Source organism: Scardinius erythrophthalmus (genome assembly GCF_964197995.2).
Source record: "Scardinius erythrophthalmus genome assembly, chromosome: 1".
NCBI lineage: Eukaryota > Metazoa > Chordata > Actinopteri > Cypriniformes > Leuciscidae > Scardinius > Scardinius erythrophthalmus.
Genome location: NC_138221.1, coordinates 22371649 through 22396279, shown reverse-complemented (window position 1 = coordinate 22396279; position 24631 = coordinate 22371649). Strand labels below are relative to the sequence as shown.

The 24631-nt window shown below is 36.8% G+C and overlaps 2 long non-coding RNA genes across 2 annotated transcripts; both read right to left on the bottom strand.

Moving 5' to 3' along the window:
• Positions 1-16015: 16015 nt before the first annotated feature.
• On the bottom strand, positions 16016-18576 carry LOC308686921. Its single transcript, XR_014029656.1, has 4 exons — positions 18524-18576; positions 18091-18131; positions 17544-17654; positions 16016-16996 (listed from the first exon to the last, which is right to left on the bottom strand). It is a non-coding gene; the product is annotated as an uncharacterized lncRNA (long non-coding RNA).
• Positions 18577-22197: 3621 nt separating this feature from the next.
• LOC308706223 lies at positions 22198-24004 on the bottom strand. Its single transcript, XR_014032010.1, has 5 exons — positions 23905-24004; positions 23323-23384; positions 22964-23037; positions 22595-22643; positions 22198-22311 (listed from the first exon to the last, which is right to left on the bottom strand). It is a non-coding gene; the product is annotated as an uncharacterized lncRNA (long non-coding RNA).
• Positions 24005-24631: the final 627 nt, after the last annotated feature.

Here is a 24631-nt window from a genome sequence, read left to right as displayed (position 1 = left end):
CATCCTCTCTTGATCGTAGTATAGCAGCATCAGACAAGTTTGGAAAGATATCTTGTTTTGAAATCTACACTTGTTCAGGTGCTGAGCTGACAAAATATTCAGCGATTCCTAAACAGAAAGAGGTGCTGATTCCTCCATATGAGACATTTACAGTCATTGATGTGAAGCAGAATGATCCCTGGTGTGAAACTGTGTACATTTTGAAAAGCTATAAAAAAAGAAGCTTCCTGAACTGTGCAGCAAGCGGTGGAAACCAAGTTGCTTTTTTAAATGTTTTATTAATTTTAATAGTTTTTTGCTCTGTGTTTAGCTACTAATCAGATACACACTGCATGTTTCTTGTTATTAAACAACAACTTAATTGTCATGCTTTATTGAATCAAATATTCATGTGCTGGTCAGCAGTGGGAAAAGTCAAAGGAGCTGATTTAATATAGAAGAATCAATCAAAATCCTAATCAAAGTGTGTTGTGATAGTCATCTAAGAGAAAGTATTGGCATAATTGTCTATTTTAAATGTTTTGTATTGTATGTAATTGTATGTTGGTTGTTTTCTCTCTAATGGACCTTGAGTCTGGAAATAAAGTTGAATATGAAATATATTGGAACACTGAGATTTGAATATTTGCAAAATATGCAGATAATAAAACTTTAAAAATAAATTAATTATATTGTATCAACCAAATTTAAATCATTTATAATATGTGCAATAAACTTGTAATTTGTAAGGGTTACAGAGATAACCTGAACACAATGAGCACAAAACTCAAGATCAAGAAAGAGTGTGATGTTCATTGATCTATCCACAGCAATCATGTTTACAAGATTGACATCAGGTGTTAATAAGAGCAATGTGTTTTCTGTCAAATAAATATATCTGTTATTAATCAGAACATTTCTGTTTCTCTCATCATTCTCTTCGATAAAGAAAGCATTTTGTGATTGATTAATGAAACAAAAAATCACTCACAATAAAATTGCACGTGTTAATTGAACACTGCTCGGTGTTCATATGAAAACTACTCGAGAGTTAGAATTAACACTGCTACTGTCACGGGTGGTTGCAGGAAGACAGAAGAAGATGAAGGTATATTTTCAACATGAAGGTTTAATGATAATTATATACAGGACAGCAGATTTACACTATTTACAACGGAGATGAACAAAGACTGACTGAACAGACGGAAGTAAAAGATGGCAATGATTGACTAAACACAGGTGATACAGCTGAACTGATGACAGTGAGGATGACACGTGACGTGTATACAAGCAGACAAGTCCAAATGAAAACAAACTGACCCAAACACCACAGTGACAGCAGAAGTGTTGATCTACTCTTTGCGTACCGGTTTACAAACTTGTAGTGAGCCTTGACGCTTGAATCTTGGCCCTCCGACCCCCTTTAATCGTTGGGAAAAAAAGTAAACTCAGCCTAAAATCAGCCTAGCTTACAGTAAAGTATGACCATTTCATAATGACATAAGTGACAGTATGTGTTGTTTTTACAGTTTATTACTATAAAATAATTGTCTTGTGATATATCTGTAAAATGCTGGCAGCACAGTTGCACTAAATTAAAACTAAATTAAAGTTAATTCACTTTATTGAAAGAAACTGACTGCCATAAAATAGGGTGACCAAACGTCCTCTTTTGCCCGGACATGCCCACTTTTTACGTACTGTCCGGGGCGTCCGGGTTTTATTTATAAATTCATGAAAATGTTTTTTCTGGTTTTCACTGTTTTTCGTGGGACCATTAAGCGTGTACTTTAAATTGATCTGGCTTTCGAAGACTTTGGAGAGACAGGGCAAGATGGATATTGGTATAGAGTTGGGGTCCAGTGTGTCACCCCCTTTAAAGAGGGGGATGACTGATGCTGTTTTCCAATCTTTAGGGATCTCTGAGGATACGATGGAAAGGTTGAACAGACTACACAGCAAAAAGTCCAGTGTTAAATTAACTCTCCTGGGAGTTTATATGGCTCCAGAGTCAGTGTTAAAATATGAGTGTTAAATTAACACTCAAGAGTGTTAAAGTTAATGAGCTCATTAAGTGATTCATTGAGTGATGATTGAGCATTATTGAAGACACCTGATGTTAACAAGCAGAATCACTGAAGGAGGAAATTTAATTTTTTAAGACACCGTTATGGAGACCAGTGTTTGCTTGAGTTGGGCTCTTGGCCCTTAAACTGTTAACATTAGATTTTCTTTCGCTGTTGTATGTGAGTTATAACTGCCAGATGAACAAAGAGAAAGTTGATCAGGTTTTGTTGGTTATGTTTTGACATAATCATAATTTCACCTGAATCACTGAACTCATTTAGAGTCTAATCTCTGACTTAAATGTATATTGTTGATTACAGCATCACTGTGATTCTACAGCATAAGATCTTTTTTTCTAATTAGTGTAAAGGATTTCTTAATAGTTGTTCTGATAAAACAAAATCTTTCTTTTAGGCATACACAGACATCAAGAATCAGTGTATGAATCTCAACTATGGTGACAAACAGAATATTCAATTAGGAAAAGGGAATTAGTAAGACAATTCAGATCATAATTTATTCATACCGCAATGCATGATGGGAGCCATGAATGAGTTTTGATTGGTGGCACCCAGAATGCACTGCAACATGCTTTATTATTGTCACCATTGTTGAGATTCACAGGCTGATTATTGATGTCAGTGTGTCTAAATAAAGTAATTTTTTAAGTATTTTTATCAGAACAATTTTTAAGAAATATTTTGGACTATATTGGTAATGCTACAAATCATTTGCTGTAGAATCACAGGCTGCTGTAATCAACAAGGTAAATCTGACTCTCTAAATGATAGTTGATATTCAGGTCAAATTATGATTATCAAATCATAACCAACACCACCTGATCACCTTTTCTCTTTGTTCAGCTGAGAGTTATAATTCAGATACAACAGCCAAACAAAATTTAAAGTTAATGCTTTATGGGTCAAGAGCCCAACTAAAACAAACACTGATCACCATAACGGTGTCTTAAAAAATTCGATTTTCTCCTTTGGTGATTCTGCTTGCTAACATCAGGTGTCTTCAATATTGGTCAATTATCACTCAATGAATCACTTAATGAGCTCATTACCTTTAACACTCTTGAGTGTTAATTTAACACTCAAATTTTAACACTGACTCTGGAGCCATATAAACTCCCAGGAGAGTTAATTTAACACTGGACTTTTTGCTGTGTAGTATTAGGAGTTGCAGTGATTGCTGCTGAGAGTTTCAGGAAGGTTGGATCCAGTTTATCTATTCCAGCTGATTTATAAGGGTCAAGCATTTGCAAATCTTTCATGACATCTGCTGGTTGAATTTGTGTGAAGGAAAAATTAGAGGTACTAAGGCAAGATGATGCGCGGGGGGGGGGGGGGGGGGTGGTGGTGGTGAAGAGCTTATGGCCATATGGGTAGCGAAATTGAACACATGGCCAGCCATATGCAAAATGCTTATTGAGATGTTCATTTATAGCATTTTTGACAGTGGTGATGGTGTTGTCTAGCCGCAGTGCAATAGGCAGTTGGAAGGAGGTGTTCTTGGTATGGACTTGGTAAGGGTGTCTGGAGTATCTGAAGAAGTGGATGACTCCCTTGGAAGAGTTATCAACATTCATGTGGATGGATCTGAGTGAGCCACCAAACTGGAATGATGTGGATGTATCCTGCATCAAGTCTCTTGGAGAGAAGGGGGTGCAGTTGAAGATGTCAAGTGTTTTGACCAGGTCACCAATCTGAAGAAATTCTCAGAAAGGTGCAACAGTGACGAGAAGTTCAGTGGCCTGCTGGTGCATCAGAAGTGGACCAAATATTTTGAGAAGTTAAAAACCATTGCTTGCTCACAGCTACTGAAGATTGCACAGTTTGTCTTTGCACTTCCCTCTCACAGTGCAAATGTTGAGAGGGTTTTCTCACTGATGCAGAGCCAGTGGACCAAGGAGAGGAACCAGCTGTCTGTTGAGTCACTGAAGGGGATTCTATTAGTGCAATACAATTTCAAAGACACTTCTTGCAAAGACTTTTGTGCTTATTTCTTGAGCAACCGAAAACTGCTGGGAAAGATCAGCTCTACAGCAAAATATGAATGTAGAAGAAAAGCAGGATGAAGAAGACAACTAAAGATTAAAAGTTAAGATCATTTTTGTTTGTTTAGTTAGTATCTTTGTGAGACCTTTAAGTCTAGAAACTAATATAGTGTGCTAATAATGTGCATGAACTTATTTCATTTCAATTGTAAATTGTTCAATTGAAACAAAGAAAATTTGTGAACCAAATACAAAAAAAAAAAAAATCATTAAAAAGACTCCAATTTAACTAATTAAATAGCAAACAGCGTATCACTGCATCAGCAAATACACAGTTACTGCTTTTAAAGGGTCATGAAACCCCCCTATTTCAGCGCAAGTCTAGCTCACACTGTTTTTGAAAAATGCAACTGAAATGGGCGTGGATGGCTGTGAGAAGGGGAGGGGAGTGTGGGTGTGTTATTGCACGGCAGGGATAACTGTTATTGCATATCATTACAAATGTGTCGTAAAACGTAAGCAAAAAAAGCTTTTTAAAAGCTGGCAATACACTGACACTATTTCTGTCATTTCAAAAGTAACTGAACGCCCTGTCATCAAATTCTATCGAATAAAACATATTAAATGTAGCCTACATATTAATTATAATGTCATTATAAACAACTATATACTTTATATACACACTATAAATGAATATATTTGCAAATAATAGATTTCCGGTAAAAAAAAAATTCTGTGCATAGCCTAGATCGACGCGCCACCTGAACAACAATAGTAAAGATGGACAGCGACATAGAAATATACAGTGACGGCAGCGCGCAGGGTTCTGTGGAGGTGGAGGACTTCTCTCCTCCTGCATCACCAGGGCAAAATAGCGAGATAATCGATGGCGGTGCAGGTCCTCTGCCCTATTTATTTGAACCATTAGCCCCTCCCGTGACTGTGGAGGAAAACATGGGCGAACCGGAGGGTTAGAAAAGTCATCGGGACTTGGTACCGCATTGCTTGAAAGACGCAAGGTGGATTTGTCGTCAACAAGGCCGAAGTCCAACATTCTCCAGTTCGCGAAGCTCTCTCGAGAAAAATGTTTGCTGCATATATATAAATTAGATGTGTCCGTTGTGGATGGCCAACCAGCCGCACGGAGCCAGACTCTAGCCCTGGCAGCATCGCGGGGAAAGCTATGCAATGCACTTGAACTTTTGCACCACGCATACAAACACTTGCGTCCCATGATCGCCTCTCTCATCGACTATGCAATATCACAGTTTGTTTGACAGGTCTATCATTGGAAAGATCCACGTGGTATCATGATTAATTCAGTGAAATGTCTTCTCATTGGATATGAAGGCTCAGCCTCATTAATAATTATGAGAGAACGATGAGTCATCACTGTACGATCCGTACAGAAAAACGTCACATCCTGTGACGTGGACTTGATGAAGATTTCAAACCCGGAAGACGAAAATAGCCGATACAAACTCAAATTTAACCATTTATATCCTATTATTAAATTTTACAGATTATAACATTGTCTTCTATGGTGTTAAACACACCTACCTCTGTTAAAATCTCAGAAAATTTGGTTTAGGGTTTCATGACCCTTTAAATAAAGAAACATGCAGCATATTAATGTTTTGTGGTCTTCTGCTGGGCTGAAGCACATGCTCCTGTGTGTGTGTGTGTGTGTGTGTGTGTGTGTGTGTGTGTGTGTGTGTGTGTCTGTGTGTGTGTGCGTTTGGTTTATTACATTGTGGGAACCAAATGTCCCCACAAGGATATAAAACCTGAGATCAGCCAGCGGTCCCCATGAGGGAAATGGGTTAATAAACTAAATTATATTTTTTTGAAAATGTAAAAATGCAGAAAGTTTTCTGTGATGGGTAGGTTTAGGGGTAGGGTTAGTGTAAGGAGACAGAATAAACAGTTTGTACAGTATAAAAACCATTATGTCTATGGAGAGTCCCCACAAAGTGCACTAACAACATGAGAGGATGTTAGAAAAACACGAGAGGAATCAAGATCCCTTCACTCACTCATTCTGACCGAGGATCCGCTATCAGGTAAGAAACAGTCTCAACAGTGGCAGCTCCTGCAAAATCTCTTAGGGGGGTTGTTTGGATGATTGATAGGGATAAGGTCCACCCATGCAATGGATAAATTAACAGCTTAAGCATGTAAAGGCAACTTCACTACTTTAATATTAATGAAAAATAAACTCCTTTTGACTCTTACAATAAATCTCCTTGTTTGTTTCTATATGAGTATTAACAATTCAGCAGCAAGTCCAAATCAATTCAAACGAAGCCCAGCCAGGATGCGAATTTCCAAAAACGTTTACTCCAATTTCAATTTAATAAGAAACAACTGAAATCACATAACTCTATTTATGCTAACGTTACTTGCTCTGGCCAGCGTAGCGCAAATCGCTTTGAATCTGAAGGGCAACATTTTATTTCTCCATTTAATAAACGAACTATTCCGTCAGATAAATATTTGTTGTGACAGAAAGTTACATTTTCAAGCATTTTATCCAAAATTTAAGCACTTTTCAAACCTTAAACACATCCAAATTCAAGCACTTTCAAGGATTTCAAGCACCCGTATGAACCCTGCACATTACTCACTATTTACACTATTCACTATTTGATGTACCTTTAAAGACTGTGGCAGTTTTCAAGTGCTCCTCAAACACCTCGTCTAGCGATGCTGAACCAATTTATCGACGGCTTGAATGGTATTTCTTTTAATGACATGATAGAATTAACTGCGTTTGCCATGACGTTGTTCAAGTTCAACTGGCCTCAACTCGCGAGATGTCCAACAGTCTCTCTCGCTCTCGCTCTTTTTTCTTTTTCTTTTTTTAATCACATTTGATAAAGATATTAAAGTAGTGTTTAATTTTTTCTTGTTGTTAAAATTCAAAATTGTTTTCAAATATTATTTGTCACTTAATCGTAAAGATTTGTTTGTTCCCACCAATCGCTGCACAAGTTAAGGATACGTATGATGACATAAGCACGTTAGTGCGAGCCCTCCCGGAACTCATAGAGAATGCATTGCAGTGCCTGCAGTTCGAATGTAAGTCTATGGGAACACTCTGGGCGATTCAGTGAACATGCACTTTGATTCTCTAATCTAAACAGACGTAGTAGTTTTCATTTTTGCAAATCATACATTATTACAAGGAAAAATATTAACACACGAGGGAAATCATTGTGGTGTCCATGAAGATGTGAAAAAATAGGCATAAATCTAGCTTACACATTTACCCAAATTATTATACACCTGTTTAACCGAAGCTAATTTGGGTTTCTCCATCCCCATACAATTTAACTTCTCTGTCTTTTACGGCCCTGACGAGACCGTCGGTCTCCTCGGCTGTGAACCGCTTCTGGCGCGCGCCTGCAAACCCGCCGTTATAATAGCAATCCACCATGGAACAAGTGCACTTGCTCTGTTCGACTTATCTGAGATCCTTTACTCTTCCCTGCAGATGACATGTGACCTACTTTCTGTAAGATCTGAATTTTCTGCGGTTTGAATTTTAGAAAACTGAATTTGAAGTTCTGAATTTTTTCTTCATTTTGAAAACTTGAATCTGTATTTTTTTAACCCCTTAAGTGTCACCGTCCCGCTAGCAGGACATTTAAGTTTACTTCACTATAATACAATTAAATCCTAATTTAATCATGACAAACTATATACCGTTGGAAAGGTCTGAGACTCCTAAATAGATATTTTAGGACTGTTTTTTTGTTACAAATTATGTAGGAACAGAAATAGATGAATTTATGACAAGAGAGCACCTCAAAAAAGAGTTCTGACCTTTGTCACAAAAAGTGGCCATTTACAGTTACATTTACATTAAAACAAAATTTATATTAAAACATTTTTCAAAATGCATGAAGATAGATGTGTTTTTATAATTTCTTTGTATTTTTTTTTTTTTTTTTTTTGGTCCTTCGAATAGTTAGTTTAGCGTTCGTGGCTAGGGCTGGGCGATTTAAATCGCGATATTGTCATGCGCATCTCGTCAGTAAAGCCGGTTCCTTGATTAGTAGTAAATCACCATCACCTGCTTTCAGATGGAGCGGCATTTAGGGCTGAGGAGATAATTAAGTGATTAATTTAGTGATGATGATTGAGCATTATTGAAGACACCTGATGTTAACAAGCAGAATCACTGAAGAAGAAAATCACAAATTGTAAGTTACCATTAAGGTGATGGGTGTTTGCTTTAGTTGGGCTCTAGACCATTATAAGTTTACTTTACTATTTGCTGTTGTTCGTCTGCTGCTGTTATTGGTTTTATAACAGTTAACTGAACAAAGTAAAATGTTATCTCATAGTGTTGGTTATGTTTTGACATAATCATGCTGTGATCCGAAAAATGAAACATATTGAGATAGTTTGGTTTAACTTGTTAGCAGCAGTTTAGTGATTCTTCAGCCTACGATTATCAGTACTTTACTTATAATTCAAAATATTTAATAACCATTGTTCTGATATAAAAGACATTCAGACATATCCATTTAAAACACAGACATCAATAATCAGCCTGTGAATCTCAACAATGGTGACAATAATAAAGCATGTTGCAGTGGCTGCCACCAATCACAACTCATTAATGGCTCCCATCATGCATTGCGGTATGAATAAATTATGATCTGAATTGTCTATGTAATTTACTTTTCCTCATTGAATATTCTGCTCCTCACCATTGTTGAGATGCATAGACTGAATCTTGATATCAGTGTGTGCCTAAAATAATGGTTTTTTTTTTTGTAATCAACTTTAAAGAAATCCTTTATATTACATCAAAAATACTGGGCATGTATTCAGATTCACAGTTATGCTGTAAGCAACAACATAAATCGAAGTCCGAAAGAAGAATTTTAATGAGTTCAGTGATCAAGTTCAAATGATGATTGTCATAATATAACCAACACCATCAGATCACTTTTTAGTCTTTGTTCAACTGGCAGTTTTAACTCAGATACAACAGCCAAATAAAATCTAAAGTACACATAAACGGGTCAGAGCCCAACTAAGCAACTACCCATCACAATAATGGTAACTTACAATTCGCAATTTTCTCCTTCAGCGATTCTACTTGTTAACATCAGGTGTCTTCAATAATGTTCATCATCACTAAATTAATCACTTAGTTATCTCATTAACTTAAACACTCTAGGTTTTAACACTGGAGGTTTTGCTGTTTACAAAGAGCCGTAGTTAACTGACAAGCTGAGCCATATCGCATTAAATATCGCTGGCGATACATCCGCGATATTGATGTGATTTGGCTCAGCTTGTCAGTTAACTACGGCTCTTTGTAGTAAATGCCGCTCCATCTGAAAGCAGGTGATGGTGATTTACTACTAATCAAGGAACCGGCTTTACTGATGAGATACGCATAACAATATCGCGATTACAACTACAGTAGTTGAGACTGTTTTCCAAGATGACGCCTGCCTGTAAACACGTAATGTACTGTCTTAATAAAGTATCTTCTTATTAAACTGTCTGTACACTTATAAAGTTCTCCATGGTTCATTTTGCATGTCCCTCATTATGCTACCGTGTTAGTGTGAGGCTATTTTGAGCCTTGTTAGTGCACTGTTAGACCTTACCGGGTTTTTTTTACAGTAAAATACTGGAAACACTGTTGCCAGTAATTTACTGTTAATTGTGCAGTTCTTTACTGTAATCTACAGTATGTTACTGTAAAATGCACTAAAACTCAAGTTAACTAATTTCACTTGCAGAAACCTTAAATTGACCAACTGTAATTTAAATGTATTAAATTAAAAAGTATTTAAAGTATTACTGTGAACTTATTTCATTTGAAACCACAACAAAACTTTTGTAAATAAAGAGATTTCCACTGGACCAGCAACTACACAGTCACCGCCTGTTAAATAAAGCAACATGCAGTATATCATCAATGTATCTAGATCTTCTCCTGGACTGAAGCACAGGCTCTACTCTTCTGCACAATGGTGACCCAAAAAACAAGATTTTACAGTAAATTACTGGCAACAGTGTTGCCAGTATAAACCTGTTTTATAACTTACAGTTTATTACTGTTAAAATACATTTTGTGGGTGTGTCTTTTTATCTTACACTGTTAACCCTTTCAACCCTACAGGGAAATCCACACTACAAATAGCAAAAAGTAACATTGATGTGTCATATAATACAAAATAAGTAGAGCAGTGTGATTGATTGATATAGCAATTCTGTCTTTTTCATATTTGTTTGCTGTGGACTAATTTATTATATTGTTTGAGGTGGATTCACTTTTATATTGTTTGCTGTGGTTTTCCTTGTTTGCTGTGATTTTGCTGGACCATTGGTGGTACTGTTTTTCCTCCTTCACAAACTGCAACAACAACAAACACTAATTGACACACCTGTAGAACCCCAATCACATCAGCGATCTAATTTGCCAGCTGATCAGATCACTCCCAATAAAAAGGACGTTAGATCTCTTACCGGGGTGAGAACGCTCTGGACAGATTGAACGAGCTGTGTGCTGAAGTGGACTTTTTGCTGATCTTTTCCCTCGGTGTTGCTGCTGGCTGGATTTTCTGTGCCTGGTGGAGCCGAATCCCAGACTCTGCAGTGTCAACGCTCACAAAACACCGACTAAAGGGAAGTGGTTCTTTTTTTTCCCACGCTGATGCGCGTGTGTGTTTTTAACATCTGAGTTAGAAGGCGTTCTTAGATGTCCATTTCTTCTAAGTGACAGATCCAGGAGCTGACGGCGGAGCAGCAGACACGATAACATTCTTGATGAGCTCACTTGAAGTAGGAAAGGAAAGTTGTCTTTTTAGTCATCTAAGTTTTAAGTTGCCGGGCTACGTGCAAGCTGCCCATTGATTTCACGATCTCTCCACTGACAGACGCAGAGCGGCGCCGCGGAAATCCTGGTCCGGGATTTTTTTTTCGGGATTTGGAATCAGCTATTTGAGGTCTCGCTGAAACAGACATTCTTTGCCGGTGGCAGGGGAAACACGGAGCTAAAATCCGGATTTGACTGGATTTAACTGGATTTGGGTATTGTTTCTCCCTGGGACAGAATATTGGACCTGTTATAAACATATAAACATATTCATGTTTTTTTATTGTCTCCCCTGGTTATTGAGGATGAAATTGATTATGCTGCCCTTTTAAATCTAACTTTTAAAGAAATAATAAAATACTGTTTTGGTATTTCTTTTGTCTTTCTCTCTGTGTTGGTGTGGCTGGGAATTTAGATTTATTTAAATTTAACAGACTTCTAATCTGTTACAGAGACAGTGTTGCAGTGAGATAATTAAGAGAATATGTAAGTGATTGTTGAGCATTAGTGATGAACACCTGCTGTTAGCAAGCAGAATCACTGAAGAAAAGAGAAACACAAGAACAGAAAATAGAGAAACACAATAACTACGACTGACTTCCAGCCATTACACATTATTGCACTTATTATTTACCAGTATGACTTTATTTCTGTCATACAGAAGTTTTTAATTGAAAATGTTTGTTTGAAGTTACCATTATAGAGATCAGTGCTTGCTTTAGTTGGGATGCTGATGCTAAAACATTAGTTTTTCCGTTGCTGCTTGAGCTGTGTTTTTGCAAGTCACACTTGTGCGCACACACGGTTTATTAATGATTGCGGTTGTAATACTTATGACAAAATCATCATATTGCCTGTTCATTCACTTAGGAATTAATTCTTATTCATTCAGAGTTTTATCCTCGATCAAAAGTGTTACATTAGCACTACTGTGAAACTACAGCAATAAATTACTATGACTCATTTTTTATAACACATCATGCATAAACCAAAAAAAAAAAAAAAACAGAGCTACACTGTTTTAGAAACACAGAGATATCACAATTTAGCACATTAATCTCAACAATGGTGGCAATATTTCTTTTTATTATTATTATTCATGCAGCAGTGCATGCTGGGAGTTTTATATTATCCTGGAACCCAGCATGCATTGCGACATGAAACTTTTCACCATTGTTGAGGATCATATGCTGATTGTTGATATCTGTGTGTGTCTGAACCAAGCAGGAGTAAAGTAAAATTGAATGCACTATATGATTGTTATTTTTCAGAAGACCTGATTACAGAAATATATATTTCATTTTGTATACACAGATTTATGCTAAATATGACACACCCATAATTTCAATAACTATATACAGGAAAAATCTGAAAATCAGACATGTCCAGGATGATTGTGACATCATCACAAAAGAACAAAAACACCTGATCAACTTCCTCTTGACTCTTTCTTGCCATAACAAATGTGTCTTATAAATTCACTGTTACAGCAGTCAGAGAGAGATGAATGGTAAGAAGTCAAGGGACAAGAGCCCAACTAAAGCAAATACTTATCTCCATCATGGTGACAACAAATTTTATTATTAACTCAATCTCTGTTAATTCTCAACAAGAACTTTTGTACATGTATGAAATAAATAATCGTAATTTGTTGTAGTTCTTGTGTTTCTCTTTTTTCTGTTCTTGATTCTCTGTCCTTCAGTGATTCTGCTTATCAGGTGTTCATCAGTGTCTCTATTCACTCACTTCTTTTCATTCACTCTGTCAAGTGGACTATATTAGTGAACTAATGTAGGGAATAGTGAATGAATGAGGGTATAGGGTGTGATTGGGAAAACAGCCTCTGAGTGTCGATTTTGAGCACTGTTCATTTACAGTATATTCCTGTAGGCTAGTTTTATTTTCTACGGTATATTACTGTTTTAATGGAAAATGGTATGATACTGTCTGAATTATGCCTTTTTTTACAGCAAGGGCTAACAGTGTAGTAAATATTTAGAGGGCATGCAGAGGAAACGTGACCCTGGACCACAAAACCAGTCTTATGTGTAATTTTTTTTAAATTGAGATTTATACATCATCTGAAAGCTGAATACATAATCTTTCCATTGATGTATGGTTTGTTAGGATAGGACAATATTTGGCCAAGATACAACTATCTGAAAATCTGGAATCTGAGGGTACAGAAAAATCGAAACATTGAGAAAATCGCCTTTAAAGTTGTCATTTTCTATTGGCGATAGTGCTGCATCCATTCACAAAAATAAATGTTTTATATATTTAAGGTGGTAAATTTACAAAATATCTTCATGGAACATGATCTTTATTTAATATCCTAATGATTTTTGGCATAAAAGAAAAATCTGTAATTTTGACCCATACAATGTTTTGTTGGCTATTGCCACAATTATACCCGTGCAACATAAGACTGGTTTTGTGATCCAGGGTCACTATTTACTATAACTACACATGACCCCCATGTCCTATCAACATTAGCTTTAATCCTGATCAACCCGTTCATCAATGTCTTCAGGATTGCTGACTCTAACGACCCTTGCCCTATAGAGCACTATCAGTGTTTAACTGCATCAGTCAAACGTCTTAAAGGTGGAAAATGTGTGAAGTGCCGATTATTTTTGATGAATTAAAGATAATTCACTTTACTTTCAATTTTAGTTAGTAGTCAGGGGGCCAATTCTGAAAAGGGCTTCCGTTAAGACTTTTGCGGACATGTTTTGGTACAAGCTGTCACCCTATTTTTTTAGTTAGAAGACACCCATAGGTAAGATATTAGGATGGTTGTCAAGCTGAATTTTTTTTTTTTTTTTTTTGACTTGTACAAGCAATTTCAGGCTAATTTTTTGGTTTCCTGCTCAACACGACATGCCAACAGTAAATGTTGAATATCTCCACAACCAAAAGGCCCATATTCATAAAAATGGTATCAAATGAAAGCCAACACTCATGGGATGTCTGCTGACATAACATAACCTAGTATCCCAAAACCTCTAGTGTTGTTTATGTATTGAACATGAAAAGCACATTAAGGTCATTGATTTTGGCTGTCACAACAATATACTTTTCTTTCTTTAACTGAAACAGAAGCTAGACAGAAGTCTGAACAGATATTTTGTTATTTTCGCTGCCAAGCTAAACAACAACAACATAAAATAGCCTATCTTAGAGATGATTTTCATGTTTCTCTGAAATACGGACTGGATGATGCTTTGTTCAAGCTTTATGTATCTCGCAAATGAAAAACTACTGTTATATTAATCATTGGTGCTCATTTCACTCATTTTTTTTCAGTTAACTTGAATAATAAAAATAAAAAAAACCACCCTACCTATGTCATTCTTTATAGCTGACATTAGGTTTCAGATTTCAATACAACTTTAATGTGTAGATAAATGTGGGAAAATTAAATCAAGATGGGATGTTAAAGCAACATTTAGGTTGAGGTGGGGGTTCACCGCTTTTTTTTATTCCCCACTGAAAATGTTTGTTACAAATAAATTACCAAATGGTAAAATTGAATAATGTATATGAACAAAAATATACATTGCTTTTTACAATCCAAAGCAACTTCCTACTTCCCGTGCCGCTGAATTAACAAGGACAAGATTATGATGCTTTTGTCACATTCTTACTGTTCCTTCTGTTCTCCACCAGAGGACACTATTACAACACTAACACAACCACAAATTTCAGCTTTTGTGAATCCAACAGAATAGCCACATCATCCATTAACATGAACGTCAAAGTAGCCTAACCATTATTAACACACACTGTATTTTATAAAGTCATATTAATGCACCTTAAGTAAAAAAATTAATTAGTAGACATCTGTGCTGCACCGGCGACTCCTTTTTTCTGTCTATGAGTTGGTTACGTCCGTGGATTCTTATAGGTTACGTCCGTGGATCACGGCTGAACGCGTCTTCTCCGCACTCATTTACAAACAAACATTTTTTCGCCTATCGTGCGTCTACTCCACACCCGTACCACTAAAAAGACGGAATATATCCAAGACACTGGCACTGCCAACAGACATTTCAGTGAAATCAACTTGTAAAAGTGCATGTATATGACCCCTTTAAGAACTACGCCCACTGGAACGCGATATTGCATACTGTGAAAATGCTACAGCTTAGCTTACACTTAATATAATATAGAAAACTGACATTTGGATATTTGACTTACCAGTGACAAAATGTTTACTACACACATAGACACACTGGGTCTCATTCATGAAACATTCGTAAATATACGAGTAAATATGTGAGTGATTTGCGCGTAAAGAGACATTCCCGAAAACTCTTCTCCTGATTCACAAATACTTCGTAAACGTCAGATTTGATAGTGAAATGTGTGTGTGGGTTAATGAATTCCAATCAGTCGTAAATGGGACGCGCTGCACGCTAATTCGCAATTACCATAAATCCCGCCCATTAAAACCGACTGACAACTATATATGGGCATCATATTATGACACGAAACGAAGGATTTCAACATGTCTTCTCAAAAGCAAATGAAGAAGAGAAATTTCTCAGATGCAGAAATCGAAGTTTTATTATCAGAAGTTCATTCAAAAAGCCACATTTTATTTTCAAGCGTACACCCAGCTAACAATTTAACGTTCTGGGAACGTTCTGGGAACGTTAGTTTTTGGTTCCCAGAACGTTCCCAGAACGTTCCCAAGAACGTTCCCTATTGGTTAGCCAGGAAAGTTTTCTTTACGTTAATAGAACGTTCCCTATAGGTTAGGGGAACGTTCCCGGAACGTTCCCGAAAGGTTCCCAGAACGTTCCCGAAAGGTTCCCGCAAGGTTCTCGTAACGTTCCCGGAAGGTTAGGGGAACGTTCCCGGAACGTTGCCGAAAGGTTCCCAGAACGTTCCCGGAACGTTCTCCTAACGTCTACACATCCTGATATGCCTGTACACAAATTGTAGGTCTACAAACAACATATTCTACATTGTTTATTGTTCAAACACTTAAGAATCCTATGAATATATTATTACAATAAATTGAATTTACAGAAACTATCACTAATAAGTAAATCAATCAGTTTGTATTAAATAAATAAATCAGCACACAATCCATGTTTTTGTTTATTCATTGTTTAATTATCAACCTAAAATAAGTCATTAAAAACAGCGTTAGCAAAATGTATTCAGGAACAGTAATTTACATTTAATATTTCAAACATGAAAATATTTCAAATAAAACTGCACAAACATTTTAATTAAAACGATCTTTTTGCAAACTGTAGCCTATAACTTTGGCTATAAAGTTGAAAAAGTATTCATTTATATACAATATACATGAATGTGCCAATCTTCACTCCGCTCAAAACATTTAAACTCCCAACACCATCTGCAAATTTAACAAGAAAATAAAAAGACAACGCGTTACATGGACACACAATCCCATGCCAAAATTCAAGCCCTGTAATGGCATTAATATTCATCTGGAGCAAATGAAAAGAGTGAGGTGGGATTGTGGATCACAATTGGGATCACAAGCTGTAGGAGATATGAGCACGAGCGCTGCTGGTATCATGTATTTATTCAGATATTTCAGCATCAATGTGTATAGAAAAATTTATATATTTCAAAACAATACATTGCATTTATTTATATTGCACTATTTATTATTTCAGACTACAAATCAAAAAAGGAATGTTTTATATAGGGGTAAGGATACCCATATTAAGCCTCTCTCTCTGAAGTCAAATAAAAAACAGAGAAAATAATATTTAAGTCTAGTGAACTCTGACCTGCGAATTCGCTCTACCTTTTATGTATAAGTCTCACCTCCAATGAAGAATTTGAAAACCTGTAACTGCTGTGTTGTTTATGAGAAAGAAAGTGAAAAAAAGTTTGAAACTGCTATCAATTTTTTTTTTTTAATCTCTGTGACTTTACACCTACAAATTCCACTGTCACAGGTGCTCAGTTTTGCTATAATGAAACCCTCACAGAACATGGTAATAATCAGCCATCCATGCAAAAGCAAAGGTCGGTGTAGTTTACAGGTGCATCTGTCCAGGCCAACATCTGATGCCTTGATGCCTTCCGCTGGGATCCCAGAAAACCTGAAATAAAAAAATAGTACAGTTCAAAATCTATCATACATACATCTCATCTGGTATCACAAATTATCATTCCAGGTTCACTTTAAGATATGCTCAATATTAGTGCTGCACAATATTGAAAAATTTAGAGTTTATTTAGAGATATCAGCCGTATGGTTTAGTGCATGCGCTAACGGCTCCAGGTTTGTATCTGGTAAATTACCCCACTAATAATGCCCAGAATGGTACCAAACTACTACAGTAGTACAAATAGGTTCTGTACTCATTAAACGAGGCATTGGAAAGTTTGTAAGTACATCAGGAGTTTATTTAAATAACACTTGCCTGACGGCGAATGCTACTGCTGATGTTGACGTCACTTTATGAGTACAGAACCTATTTGTACTACTCATTTTCCCCGACATAGAGCAGACCGGCACACAACAAAAACTGCTGTTCGGATGTTCCCTTTTCTGATATTTTAGCCTTCGTGACATTTTAATTAAAACAGAAGTAAGAATTTTAGTGTAATAAGCAAAAATTAACAGTAAACTCAGAGATCACCTACCGCTGCAGATGTGTACGGAAGTGAAAAGCGGAAATGCTTAGACCTCTTTCCGGTTCAACCGCTGGGCGCTCCGCATAACCTCTATTGGGGGGATTTTGTAGAGGAGTGAACCTGCATAGAAAATTACAATAGATAACAAGCATAGATAAATACAATAGAAGAAAAACACAGTTGAAATAAGCAGTGCATTATGTTTTTCAGTTAAATCTAACTTATCAGGTACAGAAATTGATTTATCAAAATGTAAAATAAGTCTTCAGTGTAAAAATAAAATAACTATAAAATTAATGTATCTTTGCTAAAGCTACAAGTCATTCTCTCTTTTGATGTTTGATCACCATTGGCGACACAAGCAGCTGCGGGTACGTTAGGCTGCTGTCCCTTTAAGACGAATGCGCAGAACTAATATAAATGACACGCATCCGTTTTCTTTCTGTTTAAAACACAAGACAAGAGGAAACTCGCCATTTTGACTTCATTTTGCGTGCACGTGTCTGTTTAAGCTAAAAAAAAAAAGTGAAAGAGAACTGAATTCGGCTAAACTCACCTTCTTCATCTACTGACTGTGGATGGCATCAAGGTCTTGTCCTGAAGAATACAGGGCCAAACAATAGGGATTTTATCTCATCTGGTAACAAGAGCAAAGCCATAACTTTAAGAACTCTAATGATATATTTACCCCCTGATATTGCATTGGGGATATCAATTCAAACATTTTTAAAGGCTAAGAGTATGAGCCACAGCTGCCCAAGATATCTAGGGGTTGCAAATTAGTCATGGCTATAAACCTGTATGCATGGCATCTACTTTGTATTTTTTATAAAGCAATGTTCTATGCATTTGTCCCTGTCAAATAAACATTAAATAAATAAATCTGTGAAAAATAACTGCCTAAAGTTGTCGACCCCCTGAACCGCATTTAAAAGTACAAAGAATTTCAGTATTGATCAATAAAAAAAAATAAAAAAATACATAAATACCTTTGAGTTGGACAGTATGTTGTCAGTCTCATTGGCCAACATAATTCAAAACAGACATAAAGAAATAAAATAAAATATAGTAATCATCAGGATATCATGTTATCATAATAGTTAAATGAATTATTATAACTATGACCATTATAATATTGTATTAGTCGCCTATTATTTAGCTGATTATTTAGCTTACAGGCTTCTCAAGGACAATCTCACTGAAAAAACTTGGGGTTAATGATTTTAAAATGTGAGACTTATTTCAAAAGCATAAATCTTACAGACCCCAAACCTTTGGACAGCAGTGCACTGCATGTTTGAGGTGGTTTTGCTTACTAGTCATATGGTTCATAGAGATTTTCTTGGACAGGGAGTGCAGCAGGCCATCACAGCATGATGATCTAGGAACATAACATGCTGTTTGTCACAGAGCCAAAAATATTACATGTGATAGGTTTATTACAAGGAACCAAGCTAGAACAGAGGTGAAATGCATAAAAGATAAATATATACAAATCTTAAGATAATATATTGTGAAATAAATGCATATGGAATTATCATCATGATTAAACAATAACTCACCCCTTGTTGTAGAGTTTTATTTTTTCTCTCGCTATTCTGAAATCACATTTTAGCAATATTGGTAAGTAACGTCACTGATTAAGTTAACAATACAGTGCATTCTTTTTGGTTAGCCTAAATAAATTAGCTTACTTCCCATTGACAAATTACCAGCAAAACTATCAAAAACTGTTATCTACACTAAATATGTGTTTAAAAACCCAAACTTTCATAAATAAGACCTCAACTTAACGTAACTTAGGCCTAACGTTGTCTTTTGAAACCGGTTAGCTAGCGTAGATGCTAACGGACTTTTTCAAAGACATAAAATCATTTCTTTAAAATAAATATTTAACAGAAGCGTGTCAATTACACGTAAGAAATGTGTCAGGGGCGTTTGTGTGTATTATTTGTGAGATTTTGTTGTCTAAACTTACCTGAAAGCAGTGAAACCAACAGCGAGAGACGGGAGTTTTGTTGTTTGTCAGTTGTCGATGACGTTTCCATCTGCTCTCGAGCAGCGCACGTGCTCCAGTGTTTGATCACGCGCATGCGCATTAAAACACTTCAAAGTCATGCAGCATTTAAATAAACATATAGAATTAAAATATAACATAATTTAAAATATCATTAATAAAAAGTTATTGCGAATAGATCTGAACGTTGTTGGTTATCTTATAACCTTAGGGGACCGTACTGACGACGTTGTCAGTTGCCCAGACAGCAAACTGACTACGAAACGCATCCGCCGCGGAGGTACAGTGAACTCCGGAACGGATCCAGAAAGCGGATCCGAAACTGCGTCCACTTGCACACCGCGCCGGATCCGCCGCGGTGGCGGCTCGCGGATCCGGTCTGACACCGCTGCGGTCCCTTTGCGTATCCGTACATAAATGGGTACATCCGCCCCGGCTTCGCTTTGGATCCGCGAATGAGCCGCATATCCGCTCCGGGTCCGTTTTGGACCCAGTCATATGCCCGGCCCGGGTCCGTTTTGGACCCGTTCATAAAATTCCGTCTACAATGCCACTTTTTCCCCACACTTGATTATCTGGCCAAAACTATAGCTACAGATATATTTAAAATCTAATGGTGGACGAACATTAGATAGACTGGACTGCTCTATAAAAGCTTGAATAGTTATTAATGTATGTGCCTTTGAATAAAACATGAATCATTAAACATTAATAATTTTTAGCCAACTAACAATAACAAAATAGGTTATTACAGACTATAAATGTATTTACTAATTTTTTAAATAGTTTTATTCATGTATACATTGAATAGACATTACAGAAAAAAATGAAATCAACCATGAATTGTACCAAGAACATCATTTTATTTAGTGAAAAACATTACACTAAAATGATAAAGTATTTTTTTTCACTACTGTTGGGTCAAGGTTTGCTGACAGGGGCTCCGGCTCCTTGAGCTTCCCCTATCTGATGCCAGGTTGAACCACCGGATTACATGTTTTGTAATGTCGTCATCGGTGGCGGCACAGGAGACATGGCTCTTTCTCACAGCACCTGTAATACATAAGCAGATTTTCATTACATGTCATGAAATCACATTGAAGCTACCAGGTTGTTGTTTTTTAGAGGATAGACATAATTCCTTTTTTAACTTAAAATAATGTCAAGTCGTAACAGGGTGAAAGGCACTTCAGCCTCCGCTTTGCGGTCCTTTATCTGCTATAACCACGCTATGTAAGATTGCCAGATCGGGTCGCGTTTCTGTAGTTCTAATGAGACATAAGAAAACTACAGACTTTAATAGACTCCCTAAAGAATTTGGCACAAACACAAACAGAAGTTCAACTAAAATGACTAAGTGATTATAATTTTAACCATTATACAGCGTGACAAAAAAAAAAAAGTTTTCCTTGAATAAAACTTGAATGCCCATAAGTTTAGTTGACTAAAAAAAGAACTAAACAAAAACAGGATAAGGTTGACTAAATATGATAAAAGTTAAATAGTAAATTTGACACAGGACTAAGCATGCATAAAAATAAAAAAGCTGACAAAATATACTCTATTTGAGTCTTGTATCTAATGAGGTATTGCTCACCAGAGCAGGCAATACTGTCTGATCCACATCTTCCCCCCCGCCAGGTAGGTCTGTAGACCCTGCTTGCAGAAGGGGTTTGCTCTTCTGCTGGTCTCTGTGAACAGTGAGGTGGAGAAATGGGTGGAGGTGGAGCAGCTGTGCCGCTACTTAGGATAAAAGGTGGTGGTGCAAAAACAGGAGCTGATGGTTGTGTTAAAAGTTTGCCTCTTTTTATGAGCATCTTCCTCCTCGCTCTCATCAGAGTCTCCCAAGAAATGACTATAAATTAGGGTGGAAAAAAACAAGCAGTTAACATCTTATTAATTACTCTTATTAATAATAATAATAAATGTAAAGCCTTCCTGTAGTTCAAACAGTAGAGTGTTGGCGCTTGCAATGCTAAGGTCATGGGTTCAATTCCCAGGGGAAGCAAGAACTGATAAGAATGTAAATGTGTACCTTAAAATGCAATGTAAGTTGCTTTGGATAAAAACGTCTGCCAAATGCATAAATGTAAATGTAATTACATAAACATTTTCACTGGCCTAAGAACTTAAATTGTAAATCAATGTAATTGGTTGAGAATGGTTTCTCTGAGAAACCATTTATCTATATTTCAGCTGGCTTTACGTGTGGTGGTTGTCGGGTTCATCATATCCTAAACACTAAATTATGTTTTTGAGAAAATATAGAGGCCAAAAAGTTAATGTAAAATATAAAGGATAATATACGTATACTAACATCGGCTTTGGCCTTCTTTTTGGCCGAATCTCCTCCTCTTCCTCTTCAGACTGTAGATCTGATGTGTTGCAATTTAGAGCTTTCTTCAAGAGTTGTTGTGCCACAAAGTAGTCATCTATAAAATAAATAGCCTACATGTTAAACTTCAGTAGACCTTCAAATTAATAGAGTAGAACTATAGACAACAGAACAATATGAGAATGTAATTAAAAGGATTTTCTTCCCATATAACATATTGGCAAAATACTTTGATATTTGCTTACAAAAGCCATTTAGATTATTTAAAAAGAAAATAGCATACCACATGACTCTGGCATCATATTTTTTCCAGTCAGGTCCAGGTTCCTTAGAATTTTTCACTGCCCCGTTCACTCTCTCATCATTTTTGTAGTTTGGCCAATAGGTAACTCCATCACTGTACCAATTTTGTGGCACCAAACATCCTTAAACGAGAAGGAAGTAACAAACAGCACCAGATAAATTTAACTTCCTGTTTCAAGAACAGGTCAGTATGTCTACCTTGGGTTATTTCACCAAGTGTATGGTGTAATTGCATATGGGTCACTTTTAAATTAAAAAAGCTGGTCCAAAAATATAAAAGAAATTCAGATATGGTCAACAAATCAGAATTGGGCATCAAGACCTGCAGTATAAATGTGGCCTTACTGAACTCAATTGAATCAACAATGAACTGTCAACTTACAGTGAAGTTGCTGAAGAACTTACTGTCTTAAGGTGGAGCTGGAGACAGGTACAGTTTTTCTATTCATTTTATCTAAAAGAAACGTAACAGAAACACAAAATACACATTTCAACTAGTGAGTTGTGGAAAATAACCAAAATTTTGAGTGTTTTCAAAAATAATTATACAGCAGGGCTCGACAATAAGGACTGCCTGATGGCCCGGGGCCAGCGTGAAAGACACTTGGGCCAGTTGCAGGAACTTTCACCTGCCCCATTGGGCCAGTGCTGCATCTTCAAGTTGATAATTTGCAATTTTTTAAGCCTTGACAATTGAAATGCTGTAGTGTGGACCAGTGTCAGTATTTGACAACATATCTGGCTAAATCAAGTTAGAACAGTATTAAATCTTACTTTACTCTGATGTCAGGAAAAGATGAAACTCCAAAATAAGACTGGTGGCACTTGAACAAACTGTGAACTGTAAGCTGCAACAGAACACACACACACACACACACACACACACACACACACACACACACACACACACACACACACACACACACACAAACACACACACACAATCTTAATATGATATGAAATAATTATCTGAAACAACATTACATGGGGAGGTGGTGGAGAATATATTTGTCATGATGTAAACAAAAATGGACTCAAACTAACCAAACCAGTACAGTATTAAATGCTGTAGTGTGGACCAGTGTCAGTATTTGACAACAAATCCAGTTGGAACAGTATTAAATCTTACTTACTCTGATGTCAGGAAAAGATGAAACTCCAAAATAAGACTGGTGGCACTTGAACAAACTGTAAGCTGCAACAGAACACACACACACACACACACACACACACACACACACACACACACACACACACACACAGTATCATATAATATTAATTATTTTTTTGAAACAACATTACATGGGGAGGTGGAACTGTCAAAATGTAAACAAAAATGGACATGTTATACCAGAAATTCAGTGAAAAACGTAAGTTGGGTAACGTTAGGCCTAACATGATAATATTGCCTGACATTTTAACGTTACTGGAGGGGAGAAAATACGCGATCAGGGTGTGATAAAAATCCGGACAGCTAACGTTAATTAAATCACCTAACCTCCCAGACAGAAAGAATATACCATCCAAATAGCTTTTTACTCAAAGTTATTAATTATCAAATACATTTTTACTCAAATCTACGCTAATGACAATTTGCTAACTTCGTTTGCCACAATCATTTCAGAAATAAAATCATCGGTATGTTGAACGGTATGAACGGTAATGTTTTACAGCTAAGTAACTGTACAAATAAAGCATATTTGAACCATTCTTACCGTGTTCCGTGCTTGTCGACCTGCCGGTTAGCTTTTCCACAGAGCGGAGAATGATTCTGTGACGATGGCGACAGTTGAAATTAGGCGCGTTTGGTCAGCGGGTCCGCCCAGCGTCTGTAGCGAGTCCGCGAGGTGACAGTGCGTTAGGGGGCGGGGCACATGTTAAGGCGCGTCCGAAGTGCGGATCCGTATGTGATCCGTTCTGGGTCCGCCGATTAAAACCGCAGGCTGGGCCGATCCTGGAGGCGGGGCTGATCCTGTTAGCGCAGCGAAAACGAATCTGACAGTCAGGCGGATCTGGCGGCTTGAGGGCGGGTCCGCCACGGACTCCTTTGCTGTGTGGGTGGTAATCTGCCTGTTAATAGTAGGCTAAGTGATATTAAAATAATAACCTGCAGAGAACGTTCCCAGAACGTTCTCTTTAGGTTATACAAATAAAACCTAAAACCTGCAAGGAAACGTTCTGGGAAGGTTCTCTTTAGGTTATAAAAATTAAACCTAAAAATAACCTGCAGGGAACGTTCTGGAAAGGTTCTCTTTAGGTTATTAAATAACAACCTGCAGGGAACGTTCCCAGAACGTTCTCTTTAGGTTATAAATTTAAACCTAAAAATAACCTACAGGGAACGTTCTGGGAACGTTCCCTTAAAGTTATAAAAATAGATCCTAAAAATAACCTACAGGGAATGTTCCCAGAACGTTCTCTTTAGGTTATAAATTTAAACCT